We start from the raw sequence: 17,791 nt of genomic DNA on the forward strand, positions 1-17,791 counted from the left end.
GATGACACAACCCTGCTTGCTGAAACTGAACAGGACCTGAAGCACCTGCTGCAGAGTGTCAAGGACTGCAGCCTGCAATATGGAGCAATAACCTCAACGAGATGGATTGACCCAGTGACTGTTGCAATGGGCTGAAGTATGTCATAAGTAATGAGGATGGCACAGGATTAAAGGATTACTGTGAGTTGTACTCAACTCTAGAGCACATAACAACAATGTACTTATTTATTTTCTATGGAACACTAGTTATTTTGTTCAGAGTATTTATCAGTATTGCAATTTAAGTCTTCAATTAGTTTTCTGTTTGTGCAACTGAAGAACTCTCGAGTAAATTCTTGTCTTTTTGTTTTCCAATTCCAGGTATCTGCACATTCTGCTAGAATGCTTTGCCTTCTCGAGATGTCCTTTGAAATCTTCAGTTTAACTTCTTTCTGTAGCATATATTCCATTTCTTCTGGCTTCTCAATCTTTAGTGCAATTTTCAGAATATCTTCTGGCATTAATTTCTTTTCCTTTCTTCTCTGTCTTTATAATTACCTTTCGTTCCCTTCCTATATAATATCCTTGATCTTATCCCACAACTCATCTGGTCATTGTTGTTGAATGTCTCAAATATATTCTTAAGATTATTTTTAAATGCAGATAGGATAGGCTCAAGGTTATGTTTTGGTGCTTGTGGATGAGTATTCCACTGATCCTGATGTTACATTCCTCCTTATAGCGTCCAGATTCTTGATATTCATAATTATTTGGCCAACAAACAGATTGAATAGATAATGGAGAAAAAAAATAAAAGCATAATAGATGCTGACAGTGGAACAGACCATCAATTACTTATGTGCAAGTTCAAACTGAGCCTCAAGAAAATGAAAACAAGTCCACAAGAATGAAAAATACTCATGGTCTAAATCCACTAGTTGCTCTGTGGGAGGATGGACAATTTCCTCCTCTGTGTTAGTTGTTGTTGTTATGTGCCATCAAGTCGCCTGAAACCTATGTCAACCATGTATGATGTACTACCTCTTAAAACCCTCTGGAGGGTAAACTATGAGTCAGTTTTGTCTCAACTGCACATAACGATAACAATTATTATGAGGAACTCTCATTGTTTAGTGACAACTTGTACTGTCCATCCCAAGGTATGTAGTTAGAATACACACTGTTGCACAGAAGAGATGGGCCATGCCTTTCCATGTTATTTACCGTTTCTGAAAACCTGATGGAGGGTCAGCTATGAGTCAGTTTAGACCCAAGGTTACATAAAAACAACAACTACATTATTTTTATGGTGTTGTCTATTTCTCTGGTGGCCTACTGGCCAGAAGCTGCACTGCAATCCCAAAGGTATGGGGTTTGAATCCACCAGTTGCTCCTCAGGTGAAGCAATGTCAAGGTTTTATTCCATGTGATTAACTGTCTCTGAAAACTCACTAGAAGGTCATCTATAGTCCTTCTGCCTCTACCGTACAAAAAAAACAACAGAAACATGATATATTATGAATTATAGTTGTGTTCACTAGTTTAGTTGACATTTTAATCATTAAATATGTCTTTCCTTGTCTCTTACAGAGTTTACATAGCCTTAAGTCTATATTATCAGGTGACCAGTGATGAGAAGCTACACTGGGAAAAATGCGAAGTAAAAGATATTTGTAAGTAAGGAAGAATATGTCTCTGCATTTTGGCAATGCTTTTCAAGTGCCTTCTTTTGTTTGGGGAATAATTCTACTAGGTAGGAGAGGGTAAGTGTCACTGTCTGGAAATATTTAGCCTTATTATTAACAAATTAACTTAAATATCTTGATAATTATATTTTTAATCAAAGTGACCTCATTTGATTTCTTTTCAAAAAATATGTCAATGCTATATGGGTTTTCTTTTTTACTCCTTTGAAGAGATTATTTTTCCAATGACTATCTATTGCTAAAAAAGCATAGCATAACCACAGATACTGAAATTCTTCATATGAAAGTCTTCATAGCTTTATGGAAAGACTATTTTAATAAAAAAAATACTCCTCATTTGCTTTTTAAAAATGACAGAAAAACAAATATTATTTGAATATTAACATGAAAATTGCAAATTTATGCTGTAAAAATCCTTATGTTCATATTATCACAAAGTGAAAAAAAGAGTTAACAAAAAATGTATACTTTATTATAAATTTATTTGGATATACTGCCCAACTATGTTTAGAAATAATCTAAAGCAATTCTGCATTAAAGAGGGGAAATAGGGAGTATAATTTAAGGAAATACAGGTATTTATTTTTAAAGTAACACTTGGAAGACAGATGATTTAACTGAATTAAAAACTATTGAATAATATATCATTAATAATATCACATGTAAATAAAATATTGCTGCAGATAATTTTTTAAAAAAATTATTGGAACAGTACATTGATAGAGAACACCCAAAAACTCAAGCTTGCTTCAGAAAAAATCTTGGTAAAGGGATATCCTAGCAGACATTAGATGGATCGCTACTGGAACAAATACCTGACGGATTTCTGCCTTTGATTTATTGACTATGCATAGTCATTTGACTGTGGATGATAGGAAATTATGTAAAACATTAAGAAAAAATGGTACCCCCAGAGCAATTAGTTGTGTTCTTGTGAAACCTAGACTTACTCCATGAAATTGTTGTATGACTAGAACAAGGGAACACTGAATGATTTAAAGCAGGGGAGTTTTGTACCAGAGTTGTATCCTTTCTCCTTGTTTACTTAGTCTGTATGTTGTAAAAATAATTTTAGAAGCTGTACTACATGAAAAAAATGTGGCATCAGGATTGGAGGAAAATGCATCAACAACTTGCTTCATGCAGATGACATAATTTTGTTTGCTGAAACGGAAGTGTACTTGAATCATCTACTTGTGGCATCTCCTTTATACTAGTGCTTGGAAACCAGTACCTGAAAACCAACTTATAAAGTAAGAATATCTCACTTAAATTTAGGAATTATCACAAGAATATATTTGATACATTGAACATCAATGGACTTTGTTGTTGACGATGTTGTTGTTATATGCCAGCAAGTTACTTGTGACTCATAGTGACCTTATGTTCAACAGTCCCGACCTCTTCTTTAGTTTGAGCCAAACTGTCTCTGACACACCTACCACCATTACTCCTGTCACTGAGTCAATCTATCTCATTTAGTGTCTTTCTACCTTGCACTGTCCCTCTACCCTTCCAAATCTGATGTCCTTCTCCAAGAATTGGTCTCTCCTTGCAACGTGCTCAAAGTATGTCAGACAAAGCTTTAAAATCCTGGCCTCCAAGGAACAGTCAGATTTCACACACTCCAGGATGAACCTGCTTATTCTCCTATCAGCCCATGTGTATTCAAAACTATTCTCCAGCACTACAACTCAGAGGCATTATTCTTCCTCTAGCATCTTTAGTCATCCATATTTGCTTTCACTCAAAAAAAGGAAAAAAGTATTCAAAAGAGTGTGAAAATTATCTTACAATATGACACGCAAGCAGGCTCTTTCTGAAAACTATTAAGAAACAACTGGACTGCCAGATGTGCAGCTTGGGTGTTAGGGAGCCATGACACTAGGGATACTATAGCCAATCTTATATGGAAAGCTATATATCTCCATACCTTTCTCTATACCAATGGAGCAAGATCCCTTGATTTGGGGAACTACATCAAGAACATGACGCAGATCTGAAATGTGTCTTAACTTGTCTAATGTACTTGAACCTAATATTATGTTAATTCATCTTATTAGTATCTTTCTTTCTGTCACACCCTTCACAATATGATGCTATTTTTTAAGAACTGCTCCTCTTGACAATATGCTCAGATGTGTGAGTTGAAGTTTCATCATCGTTGCCTCAAAGGAGCACCTTGTGCCCTGTGTACAGTTTCTCAAAGATAAATTTCTTGCTCTTTTGGTAATCGGTGAGCTATTCAGTATTCTTCTACAACACCACAGCTCAAAGACACCAATTCTTCTGTCATTTTAAATCTTTGTAAAATTTTGCATAAATAAAAAGTAATTGAAAAGACCATTGCTTGTATCAGATATGTCTTCATCTTTCAACTGGCAATGTTTCTCTTTTGCCATGCTTAAATCGTTGATTGTGAATCAAAGTAAAAGTGAAGTTTCTGAGAACTTCAGTCTTTCTATGTGTCAGGATGTTATCTACTGGCCCAATGGTAAAAATTTTCCTTTTCTTTTTGTTGAGATGTAGTCCATAAGGATGCCTATTGTCTTTGTCTTTTCTGCAGCAAGTGTTTTAAATCTTCCTCAGTTTCAGCAAGTAAGGTTGTGTCATTCATGTGAAGCAGACTGTTTATGAGTCTTTCTCTAATCCTGGTGCCATATTATTCTTCTTCTTGAATTATTTGCCTTGTATGATTATTCAATCATACCGATTGAAAAAAAATTATGGAGAATTGAACCAATCTTGATGCACAACTTTTCTAAGCCCTGAAATAATCCATTTTTCAGCCTGACAACAGCTTCTTGCTTTATGTTTAGTTTTTCCATGAACAAAATCAAATGTTCTTACAAAAACTGGTGGAAATTCAGTAGTGAAAATTATAACTTATTAGATTAGCCATAAATGTTATTGTTTAAAAAGAGCACTTGGATCCACAATCAACACCCTTGGTACCATACTATCAGGACACACAGTGCGCTGGCAAATTCTACAGTCAGAGACTTCTCCAAATTACTGAGGGGCAGTAATGACATGTGTGTGACAGGCAATGGCCTTTTCAATCACTTGCTCTGCACCTGAGAGCTAGATATTGAATAAGGAGAACAGAAAAAATAAAATTTATGCCTTTTATCTATGGTGCTATAGAAGAGTACAGAATAAAAGATTGTTGTTGTTATTGTTATGTGCCGTCGAGTCGTTTCCGACTCATAGCAACACTATGCACAACAGCCCTAAACCCTGCTCTATCCTGTGCCAACCCCACCGCCTCTGACACACCCATCCCGATTACCCCAGTCACCGAATCAATCCATCTCATAGAGGGTCTTCCCCACCTGCGCTGTCCCTCCACCCTTCCAAGCATGATGTCCCTCTCCAAGGACCCGTCCCTGCGGGCAACATGTCCAAAGTATGTCAGACGAAGCCCCAGAATCCTTGCCTCCAAGGAGTAGCTTGCTTTAATCCTCTCCAAGATGAATCTGTTTGTTTTCCTGGCAGTCCTCTTCTCCAGCACCACAGCTCAAAAGCATCCACTCTCCTTCTGTCCTCCCTAGTCATTGTCCAACTCTCTGATGCATAACAAGCGATTGCAAAGACCATGGACTATATCAGCCGCACCTTAGTCTCCAGAGAGACACTGTTGCTCCTGAGTACTTTAGAGAGGTCCCTAACAGCACACTTTCCCATCGCGATACGCTTTTTGATTTCCTGACTACTGGTGCCAAGAGTGTTGACTGTGGAGCCAAGCAAACTGAAGCTGTGAACAATCTCAATCTCTTAGCCATCCATCCTGACACTGCCAATTGGTCCAGTGGTCAAAATCTTTGTCTTCTTGACATTGAGCCTCAGTCCATACTGAAGGCTGCAGTCCTTGACCCTTCACAGCAAGTGAATGAGGTCCTCCTCAGTTTTAGCAAGCAGGGTTGTGTCATCTGTATAACGCAGATTGTTAATAGATCTTCCACCAATCCTGATGCCACAATTCTCCTCATAGAGCCCAGCTACTCGGATAATCTGTTCTTCATACATGTTGAAAAGGTATGGAGACAGAATGCATCCCTGGTGTAGACCCTTCCCAATTTTGAACCATGCAGTGTTACCCTGCTCTGTTCTGACTATTGCCTCTTGGTCCAAGCACAGGTTTCACATTAGCACAATTAAATGTTCTGGGATTCCCATTCTTCTCAGGGTCAGCAACAGTTTGCTATGATCCACACAGTCAAATGCCTTTGCATAATCAATGAAACACAGATAGACATTCTTCTGGTGTCCTCTGCTTTCAGCCAATATCCATCTAACATCAGCAACAATATCCCTAGTACCACGACCCCTTCTAAACCCAGCCTGGACTTCCAGCAGTTCTCTGCTGATGTGCTGTTCTAATCGTTTTTGGATGATCTTCAGTAGAATCTTGCTTGCATGTGAAATCAATGACACTGTTCTGTAGTTTCCACACTCAGTTGGGTCACCTTTCTTTGGAATGGGAACAAATATAGATCTCTTCCAGTCAGTTGGCCAAGTGGTCGTTCTCCAGATTTCTTGGCACAACTTGGTGAGCACATCCAGGGCAGCATCTGTTATCTGAAATACTTCAATTGGTATACCATCTATTCCGGGGGCCTTATTTTTTGCTATTTCCTTCAAAGCAGCTCGAACTTCTTCCTTCATTACCATAGGCTCTTGCTCATATGTTATTTCTTTAAATTCCTCTGTATCTGACAATTCCTTTCTATATAATGACTCAGTATATTCCTTACATCTTCTTTTAATACTTCCTGGATCATTTAATATTCTGCCCAAAGCATCTTTGATTACAGCAACTCTAGGTTTGAATTTGTTCTTCAGTTCCTTGAGCTTAAGAAATGCTGAGCGAGTTCGGCACTTTTGATTTTCCGACTCTAGCTCCTCGCACATTTCATTGTAGGATTTTGCTTTGTCATTCTGAGCATCCTTTTGGAATCTTCTGTTCAGCTCTTTAGTATCTTAAAAAAATAAACCCAAAAAACAGTTATGTCTTACGGAAGGTTCAAATCAGAGTGCTCCATGGAGGCTAAGATGACAAAGCTACATTCCACACACTTTGCACATGTTACTAGGTGATGCTATTCCTTAGAGATTGACATCATATTTTGAAAGTGAAGTGCCAGCAAATGAGAGGAAGCCCCTCAAGGAGGTGGGTTGACACAGTGACTATAACAACTTGCTCTATTATGTCAGAAATGGTGAAGATGAAACAGGATAGGACAGATCTGTTGTATAGGGACACTATGAGTTGTACCCAACTGGACAGCACCCATGAACAATAATACAGCTTAATGATAGTTTCAAATGTTATTGTTCCTGTTACATGCTATTAAGTCTACTCTGTTCATACCTGACCCTTCAGCAGATTTTCATAAGACTATAAATCATATGGAAAGAGGTTGCCTGTTTTTCTCCTGTGGAGCAACTGATGGACTTGAACTTGTCTTTGGGTTGGCAGCATAACTCCTTACCTCTTGGCCACTAGCACCAGAAGATTTCAAATAAATGCTACCTTTTAGGTATCAATAACTACTTACTAACACAAAATACATAAAAATATAAACTCCAGTTTTCAAGATATGTGTTTTCACTTGTTATTGAAACAGAATAACACATTTATCAGTATTTCCGTATAATAGATCAATAGAGGACCTTCCCTGAGCGTGAAAGTCAGGTAAGACTTCAGAGATTTAAAAAACTTTGTTCTCCCACTCTTTTTAATGGAATGGATATAATAAATAATGACACAACAAATAATAAATTATTAACAGTGATGGCAGATCAACAAGAATAGATAACATAAAATGATGCCAGAAAGAGTGCTCCTATTCAATATCCTGCAAGTAGTTTCAGGTTTAGATTATTTCTAAGCACATGTGAACTATCACTAAGAATATCTAAATTGCTTTCTCCCAGGTTCTACAAAGCACTACCTTTACCTTATCTACTCATTTTAGATGGCATCTCATTGAATTTCTCCTAGCCAATTTACTTTCTGCACAGCTTACATTTCTCTCACAATAGAGAAATTTCTTGAGCTCTACTCTTTTAACTTTAGCTTAATAACATGAGAGCTTTCTTTAAGTTTCACTGTCAGCAGAAGAGCACAAACTTAACATTTATTTGGTATACTTTTATTAAATAGAAGTAGAAAATGTTATGTCAAGGGCAATGTGTGTATTATTTTTTTTCGGCAGTTTATACAATTACTTGAATATATCCCCTAATAAATAAAATATATTGATCTAGTTGACTTAGTTTTCATTTACATAAAAAACTATAACATAAGTTACATTGTAGAAAGAGGAAATTTTAAGTGAGAATAAACCAAGAGTTAAGAATGCAAAGTCATCTAATATGTTGTTCTTATGTTCCACAGAGTCAGCTATGACTTATAACTATCCTATGGACAGCAAATCACAAACATGCCCTATCTTGTGCCATTCTAATGATCTCAGACATGTTTGAGGCCATTGTTAGACACTATGTCAATAAGTATTGGTGAGAGTTCTCCTTTCTCTGATTATTTAGTACATAAAATAGAGTGGCATGGGAAGAATGAAATATTTTTCAGAATAAATATGTTGTTGCTGTTGTTATGTGCCGTCAAGTCGCTTGCGACTCATAGCGACCCTATGTACAACAACAGCTCTAAACTCTGCTCTGTCCTGTGCCAATCGCACTGTCTCTGAGCCTCCCATCTCAATTATCCCAGTCACTGAATCAATCCACCTCATAGAGGGCCTTCTTCTCCTGCGCTGTCCCTCCACCCTCCCAAGCATGATGTCTTTCTCTAAGGACCAGTCTCTCCTCACAACATGTCCAAAGTAAGTTAGACGGAGCCTTAGAATCCTTGCCTCCAAGGAGCCACCCGGTTTAACCCTCTCCAGGACAAATCTGTTTGTTTTCCCAGCAGTCCATTGTATTCTCAATACTCTTCTCCAGCACCACAGCTCAAAAGCATCAATTCTCCTTCTATGCTCCTTGGTCACTGTCCAACTCTCTGATGCATAACAGGTGATTGCAAAGACCATGGCCTGTATCAGACACATCTTAGTCTCCAAAGAGATACCATTGCTCTTCAGTACTTTGGAGAGGTCCCTAACAGCAGCCTTTCCCATGGCAACGCACGTTTTAATTTCCTGGCTGCTGGTGCCAAGACTGTTGACTATGGAGCCAAGCAAACTAAAGCTGTGTACACTCTCAACCTCTTCACCACCCATCCTGATGCTGCCAATTGGTCCAGTGGTGAGAATCTTTGTCTTCTTGACATTGAGCCTCAATCCATATTGTAGGCTGCAGTCCTTGACACTCTGCAGCAGGCGCTTCAGGTCCTCTTCAGGTTCAGCAAGGAGGGTTGTGTCATCCGCGAAACACAGGTTGTTGATAAATCATCCACTAACCTTGACCCCATATTTCTCCTCATAGAGCCCAGCCTCCCGGATAATCTGTTCTGCATATAGGTTAAAAAGGTATGGAGATATGATGCATCCCTGGCGTACGCCCTTCCCAATTTTGAACCATGCAGTGTTCCCTTGCTCTGTTCTGATGACTGCCTCCTGGTCCAAGTATAAGTTTTGCATTAGAACGTTCAGGTGTTCTAGGATTCCCATTCTTCTCAGAGTCAGCCATAGTTTGTTATGATCTACACAGTCAAGTGCCTTTGCATAGTCAATGAAACACAAATAGACATTCCTCTGGTATTCCTTGCTTTCAGCCAAGATCCATCTAACATCAGCTACAATATCTTTAGGACCACGACCCCTTCTAAACCCAGCCTGGACTTCTGGTAGTTCTCTGTTGATGTGCTGTTCCAGTCGTTTTTGGATGATCTTCAGTAAAATATTGCTTGCATGTGAAATCATTGAGATTGTTCTGTAGTTTCCACATTCTGTTGGGTCACCTTTCTTTGTAAAATTTTTTATTAATACTTTAATGGAAGTTTACAGAAAACTTGGATTTCCATTCATTCATTTTTGCACATTTTCCTCCTAAACCCCCAGTTTGCTTTTTTCTTTAAAAAGATTTTTTCATTGTCATACAATTTCTTCCCTCACTCTGTCCCCCAGTCCACTTTCCATGCACCTCTTATTCTGGACTGTTATCATGCAAATAATATTTAATCTTATATTCTTTTTAAACAGTCCTTTCCGTCATCTGTTTCAATGCAATGTTTATTATTCATCTCCTCTTTTCTTCGTTTCCCCCAATTCTATATCAGTAATGTTTTATAACAGTGAAATTATGCAGTATTTATCCTTTGGTAACTGAGATATTTACTCAGCATAATGTCCTCCACAGTTACCCATTTTGTGTAATATTTTACGAGTACCTTTTCAGTGCTGTGTAGTATTCCATTGTGTAAATATACCATAACTTCTCTATCCATTCATTTGTTGATGGACAGTTGAGTTCCATCGCTTTGCTACTGAGAATAATGCAGCAATAAACATAGGTGTTTTGTTGTTTTGTTTTTTTGTTCGTTTTTTTTTTTTTGTGTGTGTGACTGTGTGTGTGTGTGTGTGTGTGTGTGTGTGTGTATCTCTTTAGGTGGCAGTACTGGTTTCTTTAGGGTATATTCCAAGTAATGAAATTACTGAGCCAAATAGTATTTCTTTTTGAGAAAGCGCCATAGTACCTTCCATAGTGGTTGCACCATTTTACACATCCATCAACAGTGAATCAGAGTTCCAATTTCTCCATGATCTAGCCAGCAGTTTTTGTTTGCTGCTCTGTTGAACTTTGCTTTTTTTTATTGGAGTGAGATGATATAGTTGTTTTGATCTGCATCTCTCTTAGAGCTATGGATTTTGAACATATCTTCATGTGTTTCTTCGCCATCTGAATGTTTTCTTTGTTGAAATACCTGTTCATCTTCTGTGCCCATTTTGTGATTGAGTTGTTTGCTTTTATCTTGTTGAAGTACTGGAGTATTCTATAAATTCTAGGGAAAAAGTCCCTTATCGGTCTTGTCATTACCAATTTTTTTCCCCCAAGCTGTGGCTTTCCTTTTGGAGAAGTTTGTTTGGTTTGGCTTTTTTTTTTGTTTGTTTGTTTGGGTTTTTTTGTTGTTGTTGTTTTTAATGTGCACAGGGATTTGATTCTTTAAAGGTCCCATTCATCTATGTTATCCTCTCCTTGTTGTAGGCTTTTCAGTATGCATGGAAAACTGTTCATGTTGTGAATTAGGGCTCTAAGAGTTCTTCCAAGCTTTTCTCTGATGAACATCATAGTCCTTGGTTTTACTCTAGGTCCTTGATTCACTTAGAGTTGGTTTTTTGTATGAGGTGTAAGTCTTGCTTGAGTTTTCTACAGATGGTTTTCCGATTTTGCTAACATAATTTGTTGAATAGACTATCATTTACACACTTAACTGATTTTATCTCCTAATAAAAAATCAATTGATCATATGTAGATGAGCTGATTGCAAGGTTCTCAATTCTATTCCATTGATCTATGTGTCTGTCATTGTACCAGTACCAAATTGTCTTCAACACCTTGGCTATATAGTAGGATTTGAGATCAGGTAGTGAGATACCTCCTACCTTGTTTTTCTTTTTCAGGAGTACTTTACTTATATTGGGTCTCTTTGCATTCCGATGAAATTGGAAATTATCTTTTCCATTGTTGAAGAATGCAATTGGTATGTGTATTGTGATTTCATTAAACTTGTAGATTGCCTTTGGTAGAATTGTCATTTTCACAATGTTGAATCTTCCTATCCAAAATCATGGTATAGTCTTCAATTTCTTCAGGTCTCTCTTTGTTTTTTGTAGTGATGTTTTGTAATTTTCTTCGAATAGGTCTTTTGTGGATCTAGTTAGATTTATTCCCAAGTATTTAATCTTGCAATTAGCTGTTGGGGTGGGTCTGGTTTTATTAGCTCTTGTAATTGAGTTTTGCATGTTGATTTTGTATCCATCCACTCTGCTGAATAGACCATGTCCCATAGTTTTCTCACTTGGTCTTTAGGGTTTTCTAAGTATACTATCATATCATCTGCATATAGAGATGATTTTACCTCCTCTTTGCCAATTTATATAACTCTTATTTCTTTCTTTTGTCTTATTGCTATCACTAAGAATTCCAATACAATATTGAATAGAAGAGGTGATACTGGGCATGCTTACCTAGTTCCTATTCTCAAAGGGAATATCTTTAATCTCTCTCCATTGACAATGATGTTGGCTCTTGAGTTTGCATATATACTTTTTACTGTGTGGCAGAAATTCGCCTCTATTTTCATTAAGTGTTTTAATCAGGAAAGCGTATTTGATTTTCTCAAAGGCCTTTTCTGTGTCAATTGATATGATCATGTGGTTCTTGTTCTTTGCTTTGTTAATGTGTTGAATCACACTGTTCGTTTTGTGGTTTTGGGTTTTTGTTTGTTTGTTTTATGGCGAGCCATCCTTGCATTCTTCTAGCTTGTGTAACCCTGATATATCCACTTGAGGGAATATTACTTGAGGATATATTACTTGAGGTAACTCACGGATGCTGTGGAGCCAAATACTGTTACCCATGGTGGACAGTGTTTGGTGAAGCTCCCTGATGAAAACAAGCTTGGAAGCAGGAATAGTATCTGCTTACCTCTGGAAACACTATGAACCTGGAGAAAGGACAAAAGATATACAGGAAGTGTCCAGGACTTTCATTCACAGGGGCACTATGAGTTGCCTGCGACTTGATGGCACTTAACAACAACAACATCCTTGCATAACTATTATGGATCCTCCATGGTCATGATGAATTATTTTTTGGTGTATTGTTGAATTCTATTGGCCAGGGTTTGATTCAGGATTTTTGCATCTATCTTCATGAGAGATATTGACCTATAGTTTTCTATTTTGGTGGTGTCTTTATCTGACTTTGGTATCAAGTATATATTTACTTCATAGAATGAAGTGAGAATGTGAGAATTCCATCTTGGTGACAATTATTCTCTGAAAGTTTGATAATTTTCACTTGTTAACCATCCAGACCAGGGATTTATTTTGTTGGAAATTATTTTATTACCTGCAGAATATCTTAATATCTTAATGAAAAATATAATACAAATTTTAATAATATTCTCTAAATTGATGCTATGTAAGAGAAGTATAAATACATTAGTACTTTCTCCGATATTTACATCTATATTGAAAAAAAATGGAGAAATAGAGTAGCTAGGAGGAAAAAATCATCAATAACACTAATGCTTAATGAAAACAAGATTCTCTCTCCACATACACCTGTAACATTTACGATGTTAGTGGTTTCTTTGTGTCATAGCTGTTCCTCCAGCAGATTTTCAGAGGCTGTAAATCACAAGGGAGAAACAGGTAAATTTGAACTGCCTGCTGTTGAGTTGGCAGTGCAACTCCTTACAACTAAGCCGTTAGAGCTTCTTCAGAACATATATGTTGTTGTTGTATGCCATCAAATTTGAGCCACTCATAGCTGATCTTGCATAGATTTCAGAGGCAAGAAAGCACACTGGGGGGGATATTGTATATCTTTCTGAGAATAGCTGGTGGGTTTGACCTACAAGCCTTTGCACTGGCAGTGTAGCCTTTTACCCACTAGGCCACAAGAGTTCCCTCATTACGTATTTACTGTGATGGTTGTCATGTTATGTACCTTCTAGTTGGAATTGGCACAGTTGTCCATCATCGGAGGAACTCTAAGTTATTTTAGTAGAGCATAGACCATTGCGATACCACTCGAGTGTTCATCCAAATTATTAACATTTGGCCTGAGCACCGCAGGCCCACGTGTCTTTCCTCAAGACCAGCTATCAAGAAAGGCCATCGTAACATCCAGCATAAACAGATTCACAACATATAGCCATCAGCCTGCAGGCATAGCCAACCATTTCAGAATTTTTCAATTCCAGCATGTCCAAGTGCAGGTGGAGTATGAGCAAGAGACCCACAATTCATCTGGCAAGTCCCACCCATAGACACCCACTTGAGATGAAAAGAAAGCCATAAGAACCCTAAGATTTCCATGCTGGCTAGTGTGTTGTGAATTCGTTTATGCTGGATGGTATAAAGGCCTCGCGCAGCTAGAGGACAGAAATGCATGGAACATCAGCGGATGGGACTTGCCCAATGAATTGAGGATTTCTGGCTCTTAGTACACCAGCATTTGGGCATGCTGGAATTTAAAAATGCTGAAATGCTTGGCTACACCTGCAGGCTTATGACTAGTGTGTCGTGAGAACTACATCTGAGAGAAAAAAATATTTTCCCCTGAAGTACCTAAATATGCTATCTTCATCTAAATTAATAGTGTTCTGTTAAAATATTCTAGAAATTTATCTAATGTATCAGATATTTATGGTCTATGAACTTTGGATTCTTTTGAAAATTGTTTTACAAATGTGTCTTTATTTATCCTTTGAGCCTCTGAAATTGTAAAATGAAGTCCTTCTGAAATCAGTCCTTTCCCTCACACAACATTTCCTGTAAGATAATGATCCAAAGGAAAGAGTAGTCAGAATTTGTTGTTGTTATTGTTGTTGTGCTCAGTCAAGTTGGAACTGACCCGTAGCTGACCCTCTGGCAGCTTTTCAGAGGTTGTTAATTCAGAGGGTTGTTAACCCTCTCCAGGAAGACAGCCCATCCTTCTCCTGCAGAGTAGCTGATGGATTAGAATTATGTATCTTTGTTTTGCATCAGAGAGTTGGACAATGACTAGGGAGGATAGAAGCAGAATTGACACCTTTGAGCTGTGGTGCTGGAAAAGAGTATTGGATGTATCATGGACTGCCAAGAAAACAAACAGATTCATCTCGGAGAGGGTTAAACCAGGCTACTCCTTAGAGGCAAGAATTCTGGGGCTTCACCTGACATACTTTGGACATGTTGTAAGGAGAGACAGGTCTTTAGAGAGGGACATCATGCTGGGTAAAGTAGAGGGACAGCGCAGGAGGGGAAGAACCTCTATGAGGTGGATTGATTCAGTGACTGGGGTAACCAGGATGGGTGTGTCAGAAGCAATGAGATTGGCACAGGATAGAGCACGGTTTAGGGCTGTTGTACATAGGGTCGCTATGAGTCACAAACGACTTGACGGCACATAACAACAACAACATCTTTGATATTGTAGCACAGGGGTTTTTTTGCCACTAGGCCAACCAGTATTCCCCAAATTAAACATTACAACCCTAAAACATATCTTTTATAATCAACTTTGGGAAAAAATTAAAAACACTCATTTGGAAGTAGTTGTTGTTATTATTATGTGTCATTAAGTTGCTTGCAACTCATAGAGACCCTATATACAAGAGCCTAAACGTCTTTCTATCCTGCGCCAACCTCTCCGTCTCAAACACACTCATTACCACCGCTCCACTCCCAGAATCAATCCATCTCATAGAGGGTCTTCCTCTCCTGTGCCGTCCCTCCACTCTCCCAAACATGATGTCCTTCTCCAAGGACCTCCTTGCAATATGCCCAAAGTATGTCAGAAGAGGTTTCAGAATCCTTGACTCCAAGGAGCATTCTGGCTTCATCTTCTCCAGGACAAACCTGTTTGTTCTCCTAGCAGTGCATGGTATATTCAACACTCTTCTCCAGCACCACAGATCAAAGGCTTCAATTCTCTTTCTATCATCCCTAAATTTGGAAGTGAAAAACAAGATAAAACTAAGGAATGTATAATAATCATTGAGCTGCATTCAGTTTATAATCCCTTTAAGTAAACTACATACTGTACATTTTTTTTCTGCTGTTGTTGTTGTTGTTATGTGCCGTCGAGTCGCTTGCGACTCGTAGCGACCCTATATACAATAGCCCTAAACCCTGCTCTATCCTGTGCCAATCTCACTGTCTCCAACACACCCACATCGATTACTCCAGTCACTGAATCAATCCACCTCATAGAGGGTCTTCCCCTCCTGTAATGTCCTTCAACCTTCCCAAGCATGATATCCCTCTCCAAGGACTGGTCTCTCCTTGCAACATGCCCAAAGTATGTCAGATGAAGCCCCAGAATCCTTGCCTCCAAGGAGTAGCCTGCTTTAACCCTCTCCAGAATTAATCTTTTTGTTTCCCCAGCAGTCCATGGTACATTCAATACTCTTCTCTAGCATCATAGCTCAAAGGCATAAATTTTCCTTCTATCCTCCCTAGTCATTGTCCAACTCTCTGATACATAACAACTGATTGCTTGTATCAGGCACACCTTAGTCTCCAGACTGACACCATTGCCACTCAGTACATTGGAGAGGTCCCTAACAGCAGACTTTCCCATCACAATATGTCTTTTAATTTCCTGGCTGCTGGTGCTAAGAGTGCTGACTGTGGAAACAAGCAAACTAAAGCTCTGAACAATCTCAATCTCTTCTCCATGCATCCTGATGCTGTTAGTTGGCCCAGTGGTGAGAAACTTTGTCTTCTTGATATCGAGCCTCAATCCATATTGAAGGCTGCAGTCCTTGACCCTCTGTAGCAAGTGTTTCAGGTTCTCCTCAGTTTAGCAAGCAAGGTTGTGAAATCTGCATAATGCATATTGTTGATGAATCTTCCACCAATCCTGATGCCACACTTCTCCTCATACAGTCCAGCTTTCCAGACAAACTGTACTTCACATAGGTTGAAAAGGTATGGAGATAGGACACATCCCTGGCATACACCTTTCACAATTTTGAACCATGCAGTGTTTTTTTGCTCTGTTCTTGATGACTGCCTCTTGGTCCAAGTATAGGTTTCACATTAGCATGATCAAGTGTTCTGGGATTCCCGTTCTTCTCAGAGTCAGCCACAGTTTGTTATGATCCACACAGTCAAATGCCTTTGTGTAATCAAAAACACAGGCAGACCTTCCTCTGGTATTCTCTGCTTTCAGTTAAGATAACATTTTTTATTGAGTTGGAAAATTTTCTTGTCTTAGATATGTTTTTCCTGTAACATGTAAAAATATTTTCTGAATGGAACCAGAATAAGTGTTTGGAAAATAAAATTGTCCTTGAAATATTAGTGTAATACCTTAATGATTGTATGTATTTACACCTAGTGTCTTATCATAATTACTCTCCTTACTTCTCTTGCTATTGTTAGGTGCCCTCTCATCCACGAAATTTGGAGGACAACTAACTGGCTAATAGAATGGAAGAGATTCTTACTTATTCCCATTCCTCAAAAGGTTATCCAATTAATGTGGAAATTATCAAACAATATCACTAATATAAGATGCAAATAAAATCTTGCTGAGGATTATCCAAACATGTTTAGAACAATTCATCAAAAGGGAACTGTCAGAAGTACATATCGAATCCAGAAGAATCTATGTCATGAGGGTTATTTTTGCTTATGTCAGACAAACTTTTGTTGAAAGCAGAGAAAATCAGAAAGATATGTATTTGCATTTTATTGATTATGTAGAAGCATTTAACTGTAGAGATTATAACGATTTGTGGCTAAAATTGAGAATAATGGGAATTCTAGAACATTTAACTGTGCTTTTGTGAAATCTACACCTCTACCAAGAAGTTGTTATTCAAACAGAGCAAGGGACCACTACAAGGCTTGATGTCAAGAAAGACATGTGTCAGGGATGTATTCTTTCTCCATACTTATACAACCTGTATGCTGAATAAATCTTTCAAGAGGTTAGGCTTTAGGAAGAATAATATGGCTTCAGAAGCATCAACATCCTGAATTATATAGTCAACACAACTTTGCTTGCCAAATCTAAGAGAATGTGAAACACTTGCAGAAGATAAAGACTTCAATCTTTAATACAAATTACATCTCAATAGCCCAGAAGACAAAATTATTTACTACTGGTCCAATAGGTAATAGCATGATAGATAGAGAGGAAAATGAAGTTGTCAACTCTTTCATCTTACTTAGGTTCACAATCAGCATCTTTGAGACTGTTGTTGCTATTTTTAGGTGCCATCAAGTTGAGTATGACTCATATCAACACTATGAACAAAAGTTCTGAAACCTATTCTATCTTGCACCATCCTCACACTTCCTGACACACAAGATACCATTACAGCAGTCACTGTGTCAATCCACCTAAGTAAGGGTCTTCCTCTCCTTGGCTCACACTCCACCCTTCCCAGCATCATATTCTTCTCCTGGGAATTG

Source organism: Elephantulus edwardii, unplaced genomic scaffold (assembly GCF_000299155.1).
Source record: "Elephantulus edwardii isolate Elephantulus edwardi_28Jun2011 unplaced genomic scaffold, EleEdw1.0 scaffold00107, whole genome shotgun sequence".
Lineage (NCBI taxonomy): Eukaryota > Metazoa > Chordata > Mammalia > Macroscelidea > Macroscelididae > Elephantulus > Elephantulus edwardii.